The sequence below is a fragment of the Beta vulgaris genome, chromosome 7 (assembly GCF_026745355.1).
Source record: "Beta vulgaris subsp. vulgaris cultivar EL10 chromosome 7, EL10.2, whole genome shotgun sequence".
NCBI lineage: Eukaryota > Viridiplantae > Streptophyta > Magnoliopsida > Caryophyllales > Amaranthaceae > Beta > Beta vulgaris.
The window spans coordinates 14,297,388-14,307,230 of record NC_079208.1 but is presented as its reverse complement, the minus strand read 5'-3'; positions in this window follow the sequence as shown (position 1 = coordinate 14,307,230).

Here is a 9,843-nt window from a genome sequence, read left to right as displayed (position 1 = left end):
TCATTAATAGAGGATGGTGGGATCAGAGATGGAAATGGAGAGGAGGGAGAGAAAACCTAACGGCGTTAGGGTTTCATCTTTAGTAAGGCTATTTTGAGCAAAAAGTCAAAGTTCAGGGATATTTGAGGAATTCTTCAAATGTGAGGGTCAATTTGAGAATTACGTCGAACATCAGGGGTACTTGAGGAAATTTTCCTTTTAAAATATTATCCTTCTTTTTTTTTATGTTCAATTCCACTTTATATTTTTGCTAGTAACCTCTACTTCCGATTTTAGGTCAATAATTATTGGCAAATCAATTAAGGTTCATAGAATAATGATTTTTAAGATTATTGCAATATATTAGTTGAGATTTTACAAAAATTAGTGGTATGTGATTATGGCAAAAACAAATCATATTTAGGATTATTTTTCCATAACTACTAAAATTTTATCCAATTTTGTGAAAAACTACCTTGTTTTTTATTTTTTTGTCCATAACTACCAAGTTTCACCTTTCACTTTGTTTGACCACTACCATGAACAGGTTTGCGGTGTTGACTTTATAATTTCTGACCAAAAATGATTACGTGAAATGCACGTAATCATTATTGTGACAATAGTGTTGTATTGAATACCTTATTAGTGAATCAAAAAAGATATTCCAAATTTTCGGCTGTTTCTAAACATGATTTTTACCGACCCATTGATCTTGCAATATACTTTTGACATGTTAGGACCCGTTCGTTATCGTTTTATGTTTTCAGTTTTCAGTTTTTTTGAAAATTAAAAACCATAATATGAAAACCAAAAAAAGTAGTTTTTAGTTGTCGGATTTTTAAAATTAGCATGATTACAATCATTATGACCAAGTTTAAGTTTATAATACTACTTATATAATATGATTCTAAAATCATAAAAATCAAAAACTGAAAACTGATAGTAATACCGAACGGACCCTGAGAAATCTGATTATGCAATGATTTGTATTATATTATAAAGTTACTAATGGTTATTATTAATTTATCAAGTTTGACAATTTAATTTAAAATATTTGGCTCACTCATATTTGCTAACCTTATAAAATACTCCCCGTGTATTTTTTCAGTTTGCCTATTTTGAATTTGTGCGATTGCTAATCACCAGCGGATAAAATCCTTCGAATTCGATCAAAATCGAGCTTACAGATTCGAAATTGGTCCGAATTGGGCGGGCATGGAGCATCTCTTATGGATCAACTGATCCGGTCAAAAACCGAATCAATAGATTACTAACTGATCCGCTTTTCTTGTAACAAATTATATTTTCCTTGTGAATAACAAACATATCAACTATAACCTACTTAGTAATAAGTCTCTTTAAACTCTCGACATATTTTCAGCAGTGTATGTTATTTAATTATGATTTTTAACAAAGTTACCTAAATTTTAAATTATTACATTAATTACGATGTATATTATTTCCCCATTCTCTTTTACTTTCCATTTAAAATCTTTTTAAGAGACCAAATAAATCAAATTAGGAAGAATATAACAAAATCGGGGAAGCATATATCACTTATTAGGCATAACAACTTAGCATTAAGAAATGCATCATATCACTTAGCAAGCACATTAACTTGGCATAATTAGTGAAAATATATTCGCATTCTATAGGCTTATTTTTATTGCCTAAACGGGATGAGGGTGTATTTGACCACCTCATTGTAAAGGGTTTTTGTTTTGAAAAAGAAGGCTTCAACAAGTCTTTAAAGGAATACTCATAAACCTAATCGAATTTTGGAAAACCAAAGGGACATCTAACATACTTATCCAATATAAATTTTCCCGTTATAACTTCATAATTGGTCAATGAACCAAAGATAGAGTTCGTACAAATACGATCAGGAATCATATTCGCCCATTGTTGGCCTTTACTATATGATTTATGTCTAGTATTTTGCAAATAAACAACCACACGATATTTTATAGCATTATTCGAAAAATCAATATATGTCGGTTCATTAAACAAGCAAAAAACTAATTTTGGCGATATGTTATTTAAGCAATCAAATTACTGAAACTTATTAGATTGTCCAAATTATTTGAATTTAATACGGCAATGTTTATTTAGGTCTTTCATTAGCAAAAATAAGTATATGAATGGTGATGAAAACATTTAAAAATGTAGCATGCATAAAGAAATATAAAAAGAATGATAAGAAAAGAATATACAAGAGTGCATTATGTCTTTGAGGATCTACATCATGAAAGGTAGATTGTTATTAGAACAAGAACTAAATTGGAATTGACCCTCAAGAATTTTATCTTTGTCGTCTAGGTGTTGAATAACGATCTGCGGAAGCAGCAATCTTGAAACTTGAATGGAGATTTAATTAAAGTATTTGATTGTGTGCTTGGAGCATTTGAGAGAGTATTTGGAGTGGATTTCCGTAATTGGAAGCGTGGGAAAAGTTCATAGGAAAGTGTGTTGAAAATCTGGAAAACCTTCGTAGAACACAAGGCTATTTATAGAAAAACATCATGAAAGGTAGATTGTTAGTAGAATAAGAACTAAATTGGAATTGACCCTCAAGAATTTTATCTTTGTTGTCTAGGTGTTGAATAACGATCTGCGGAAGGAGCAATCTTGAAAATTGAAGGGAGATTTAAATAAAAGTATTTGATTGTGTTCTTGTAGCATTTGAGAGAGTATTTGGAGTGGATTTCCATAACTGGAAGCGTGGGAAAAGTTCATAGGAAAGTGTGTTGAAAATCTGGAAAACCTTCGTAGAACACAAGGCTATTTATAGAAAAATAAATATGAAAATTTCTAGGAGAATATAAGAACATGGTTGCGCTAGGCGCAAGAAGTGTGCACTCCGCGCACGGAGCATGCACCTGATGCAGGCGCATGCAATTATCCGTTTATGTGCTTCGTTGACTATCTTGATCTTGCACGAGGGCAACCTGGTGCGCGGGACGCAACACATGTCTGAGCAAAGTTTGTTTGTTAAAAGATTCCTTTATATATTTGGTTAAAAGATTCCAGCAATGTTGTGTGCAAGCGCCATCCTTGATCAGTTCACAAAACAATTGCAAAAGCTCCCTACGCTGATATTGACCACCTGCGCGAGGCGCAGGAGGCATGTACTAGGTGCACAAGCAGTGCATAGAGCGCACAACTCGTGCATGCATTGCATGTCTTCCTTTTTATCTGCAACGTGATTTCCGAAATCCTAATTTCTTGGTTTTCCTATATATACCTCGTTATTTACCCGATTCAAGAACGATTTTCCATACATTATTCCTTATATTTTCTCTCCAAATACTCAACTTTAAATATATAAACACACTTCAATAAGATTATTTAAACAGAACAATACAAACTTTGATTGTTTTTCTCGAAATAATACAAAATTTCGATTATTATTTAATATAGAAAACTTTATAATAAAATTCTTCAGTAGGTAAATGTGACTTGGAACCTGTAAACCAGGTAAAAAAGTTTTTCTAAAAATAAAAACTTAATTTTTCTTTCTTCCTCCTTCCAACCCCTACCCATCGTGAAATCATTCCTTCCCCACCCCTACCCATCTTAAACCATCGCCTCCCCCACCCTTGACTACCGCAAATTCCCCTAGGCCCACCCCCTCCCCTCCCCCATCGTTTTAAAACCAACCCACTCTCAACAGGCAGAACACAGTATATTGCTGAAAATTCACCATAGTAGTGACAGTGGTGGAATCCAAAGAAGCCACAAAACAAACTATAAGTGAAGACAAACGCAAGTCAGCAACATCAAGAATAACTTCACACTGCAATTACGCCTTGTTAGTTGAAGTACTTCATCATGTGTTAGGAAATCGGGTGAACTTTCCCACAAAGTTATCGGTGACATGTGAACTCTTGTGGCATATCATTTTGTGGTTGTATATTTCTTGTCTCTCCTTGCTTTTTAGTGTTCTTGTACACAAGCTTCTCAAACCCCCATTTCCTAAAAATGTTGGAAATATGGAACAAAATCAAATAAAAAGGGTAATGCAATAATGTTAGGTACATCTATATACATAAAATACATTTCATAAATTACAAAGATTAATACTTTAAATAAAGCCAATGGATATTTAATTTTGTTAAATAGCTCACCTTTCCAAATCCCACCCCTTGTGCCGTTTGATGAATGTAATGTTTCTCAAATGACACAATCTCATCATAAATCTTATTATTTGTGTTATTTATAACTTGAAATCTTGTGAATGACATAAGGCTGACTTTGAATGCACATATCTCTCAATCTATAAATGGTTTTGATGTGATTCAAATTGGAGGTGAAAGCTGTTCAAAGAGCTTTCCAACGATAGGTTATATGCCCAATTCCGCTGAGAAACGAAAAAGTTATGACTGTTTTACGAAGAACTGACGAAACTGTTTCATCTCGGGACCGATCGGGCGGATTTTGCCCGACCCGGTCGGGCGGATTTTGCCCGACCCGGTCGGGCGGTGCTGGTTTGTGCGCTACACGCGTCTTTTGGTATTTTTTTTTTCTTTTTTGAGTTATCTTTTAGGGTTTGTACGAGGTTCCTTATGATTATAAAAGGGCTTCCTGGTGTTCATTATTATTAACACAACTTATGAAACACTTTTAGCCTCTAGAATTTAGGACTCCTTGTATTATTCTCTCTGATTTTCTCCATTATAGTGAAGAAGCTCTAATCCCCCACCTGTGGACGTAGGTCAAATTTGACTGAACCACGTAAATCCTTGTGTTCTTTGTTTGTTCATCTTTATTGTTTTCTCACCACGTAAATTTGGCTGAACCACGTAAATCCCTGTGGACGTAGGTCAAACTACAACACCTTGTTTCCTAACAATTTGTTTTTATTTTTATTTAGGACGTCTTATTCTTTCATAGCTAGTTCTTTTTGTTGAAAAGTCCTCAACCTTATGTTAAACTTTCATGATCATACCATTCGGTAAAGTAATTCCTTGTATTCCCTATATCAAGACATACCCATTGTTATTATTAGGATTTGATCTACTTACTAATCTTATTCAATTTGACCTATCTAACTTTGATGTAATATTCGGGATGGCTCGTCTTGCTATGTATAACGCTAAAATAAAGTATCATACCCAGAAAGCATACATCTATTATGGGCCAAAGAAAAATAGTATAACCTACCAAGGAATTGTTTCTAAACCTAGAGTCATCATTGTGCCAACCATGTCATTGTAAACCTATGTTAGGAAGGGCTACCTCATTTACCTGTGCCATGTTAAATATGTGAGTATAGAGGATGAAGAAATATCTCATATACTTGTGGTGAAAGAGTTCAAAGATGTTTTCCTGGAAGAAATTTCTTTTGGAACATTTATAGTCAAATGTGTCAGTTTATTATATGTGATAATGTTATATTGTGGAGTTGCGGAGTTTAACATAACATGGAAAACTGGACAAAGGGAAACGATTTGTTACATGGCGTTGGATGCTCCCGCACCTAGTAATATGGTGCGCCCACACAAATGCTTCTAGAAAATGAATTGGGTTGTAGGAAGCCTAGTGCGCCCGCAACTACTTATATGGTGAGCCCGCACCAAACTGTCCGGACGTGACTAGTACTAGAATCGGTGATTTGCGTCGGAATAGGGACCCTCATTTGCATTGGACCCAAGTTCGACGCTATAGGTCTCGACACAAATTGTCAAAAGTGATCTGCGTCGGTTTGATGTTCAACGCAAAATATGGGTCATTTGCGTCGGTTCACGACCATCCTCTGATGCAAAACGTATTTTTTTTACGTATCAAAATGATAATTTGCTTCATATGTTACCCAATATTCGACGCAAATGACATTTTTTTTATTACGTAAAAACAGTTATTTGCTTTGGTTGTTAGGCAACAACTGCAGCAAATGATTCTTTTTACATAATAAAAAAAGTCATTTTCGTCAAATGTTGGGTAACATCCGACGCAGAGCATTTTATTAATTTTTTTTTGCAGATGCCATGAACTGATCCTCACAACCATACTATAAAATTGACCCTTATGGATCCTGATACAATACTAAAAGTTAATCACATACATGACAATTAACACATAAATGAATGTAGAAAACCAATTTTTTTGACTTTATAACAATCATATTCTCCTAGACCTGAATAAGTGAGCTAGTTGAGAAAAAAAGAAAAGAAGCAAAAAGACTAAAGCTAAACACATTTGAAGTCATCCAAAATGTAGTTAGTGCTTATACATTTGCAAATTGCAAATACTAATTGCAGGACTTTAAGAGAATAGCCCACCAACTGGCCAAACAACTACGTACAAATTAGTATCACATCGTGTGTCAATTTTCAAAGTGACATTGAACTCATAAAGTGCACATTTCAAAAGAGTTTACACTAGGGCTGACAATGATGCGAGTCGAGCTCGAGTTTGACTAAATTCGACTTGAACTCGAAAACTCATACTCAAACTCGTCTCGACTCGAAAACTTGCGAGTTTCAAATTGTCAAGCTCGAACTCGAACTCGAAACCTAAACTCGAACACGAACTCGTTTCAGGCTCGAACTCGTTTCAAGATTTTTGGTCATTTGATATAGTTCTATTTTTTATAGAATAAATTCTTTACTTTGCTTTTTGGTCATTCTATACACTTTTTTTTTCATTTTTTAAAAAAAGAAAAGTACAAGTATTTCTATAGGAAAAATATAAAGTTCAAATTTCTTAAAAAATTAAAAGAATATATATGACATACAACTAATTAATGTCATGTTTGGAACAACTAATTAATGTCATAGTTCAAATCACAAGGAAAGTATTTTCCTGAAAAAATAAACATACAACTAATTAATGTCATGTTTGGAACAACTAGAGAACTTTTAACAACCTTCTTAGGAGAAAACTTTGTTTACCCACTGGGTTGCTTAACCAGCTGAGGTGGCAACATACATGGCAGCTTACTTGGCATTGACTAGCTACTAAGGATTATACAATTATTAACCTTAGATAACAGAGCAGGATAAGCTCAGATAACATAGCTTATTAATTCATGGGTAACGTGCTTTGAGATGTGGCTTGGGAAATGATTTCTTTCAATCTATTCTTATTTTCCTTTAAAAATAATTCTGATTTTTTTAAGATTATTATTATTATTATTATTATTATTATTATTATTATTATTATTATTTGGAAAGAATCAGTATTATTGAATAAATCTATGGTGATGTAAAGCAGATTAGTTGAGATGATTATTTGCTGTTTGTAAAAATGTAAAAAGAAGTTAATATTTGTGGACCGTGGTGAAGATTTTGATTGATTTGTTTACAAGGAAATTATAATATACTGGAAGATGTATGGAAAAAATTAATCACATTCAATCTAACCTGCAAAATTCAACCTACCTATTAGAATCAGAATTATTCATTGGAATATCAAGGTTGAAGAAACGATTGAAGACCTATAGATCACTAATTCATGATTTATTTAGAAACACTACATACCTCGCTCTAATGTCTTTGATATCACAACGATCAAGTCTAGACCTTGATTATTTGATTTTGGCCACTAAAATTTTAGATCTAAAACTTTAAGGAACAAAATCAACAAGATAAGGTCAAAATTGATGAAAAAGAGTTCATTTAGTTTAAGGAGAGAGAGAATTGAAGAGAATATACATGAGAGAAATATCTTCCACGAAGTATAAGAAAAACTCTAATGGAGTTCATTTAGTCTGAGAAAGAAGACTTTTTTTTGACAATTTTTTGAGGAAGAACGGTAGAACGGCTGTTTTTTGGGCAGTTGCAGAGAATGGGGTTGACAAATCCTATAAAATCTTTACACAAAAATAAAATAAAAATGAGAATTTTTTTTCATTTTTATATAATACACCATATTATTTGACAAATCCATATCTTCAAAGGCTTGGATTTTGGGTGGATAGTTTAGCAAATTACGGCTAACAATTGACATCATTGAGATTTATTTATTTATTTATTTATTATTATTATATTTTATTTTTATGCCACAAAAATAGGTTTCATTATACATGCTTAATAATTTATATTGTTAATATCTCTCGACAATGAGTCTAACTAAATATGTAATATATATATATATATATATATATATATATATAATATATATATATATATATATATATAATATATATGCACATAAAGCTTTCAAAGAGTACTTTTATATGAGTGTAATATTGAATATGTTTATTAAAATATATATATTTATTCATTTAATTAAGTTAAATAATTGGCATCATGTTATTTAAAAGTTCACATCTTATTTCATAATTTTTTATTATTTTACTTGTTGATAGAAGCCACAAGTAACATCAAGTTTTATGTTGTATTGATTTCTAAAAAATACAAACAAGAACAATAATCGGTTTTTTGTTCTTTAAAAACAAAAACTAGAAAACAATAATTTGGTTGATGAAACTTGTTGAACTCCTTTAGCGTGAATCATATGATCACTTGAAGTTGATGATCATGAGATCAAGTCTCGTTTTGAAACTAACTAATTGATCAAACTTCATATATCTACTCATGTTGAGGTTCATATTGTTATAAATTATTTTTTTACCATATATCACCTTAGTTATTTGATCATATATATGATCCTTTTTAACCATATGATCATGTCATTAACATTGTGATTTGAAACAATAATCGATCTAGTCGACGAGGCTTGTTGAACTTCCTTGTGATTTGTGAACCATATATGATCATTTGGAGTTTATGATCATAGGGTCAAGCCTGCACTTTGAAACTAACAGATTGATCAAACTTCATATCACAACAAGAATCCGCGCTTTTGCCGACGGATTTTACCGACGGCCAAAATTTTCGTCGTTAAAGACTGAATTCTTGTTGTGTATATCAATGTTATCAATCATATTGCTATAAACCATTTTTTAAGAGCTAGGAAATGTGTTATGTCGTATCGAGTTCGTATCGACATACACGGGCTCAAACCCAACCCTAACATAACCCGTCAAGTCTGCATTTTGAAACCAACTGATTGATCAAAGTTCATGTACCAATGTTATCATCTGTTTTGTTTAACCATATGATCATGTGATTAAGATTGTGATTTGAATCAACGATGAAGTTTGTTAAAATTTCTTGCGAACCATATGATCGTTTGAAGTTTATGATCATAGGATTAAGGGTGCGCTCTTTTCGTCTGGATTTTTTCTTATAGTAGTTGTTTTTATAGTTATTATTTTTCTGATCTGATCTGAAGTTGTCTTATCTTATATGATTTTTTTCTTATTTGATTTGAATTTTTTTGATCTTATCTTATCTAATCTGATCATATTTTTAATAAGCATTATAGTGCTTAAATAAGTTGAAAAGAACACACCCTAAGTATTATTATTATTATTATTATTATTATTATTATTATTATTATTATTATTAATATTATCATCATCATTATTATTATTATTATTATTATTATTATTATTATTATTATTATTATTATTATTATTATTATTATTATTATTATCCATACCACTTAAATGAAAATTCAACCAAGAAAGAGTAAGACTCTCTTTTAAAATAAAAAAGGCACTCAAAAAAAACTTTTAGATTAGAATCTGTGAACATTTTACGGGAAGAGACAGAGCATTTAATGCTCACTTTTCATTTTTATCGGCATGCTCTCCCATGAAAAACTCTTTGGAAACCACCATGTTCAATTACTACTGTATAATGAAAAAATTCAAATTTTTTGATTCTCTCTCTGATTTTTCATCTTCTGTTCCTCTATATAAATGATTGAAGCAAGTATGTCTAATTTCAATTATCAAACAAAAATTTAATTCTGGTGTGTAGAGTGAAAAATTTGAAAATGGATAAAAAGAAT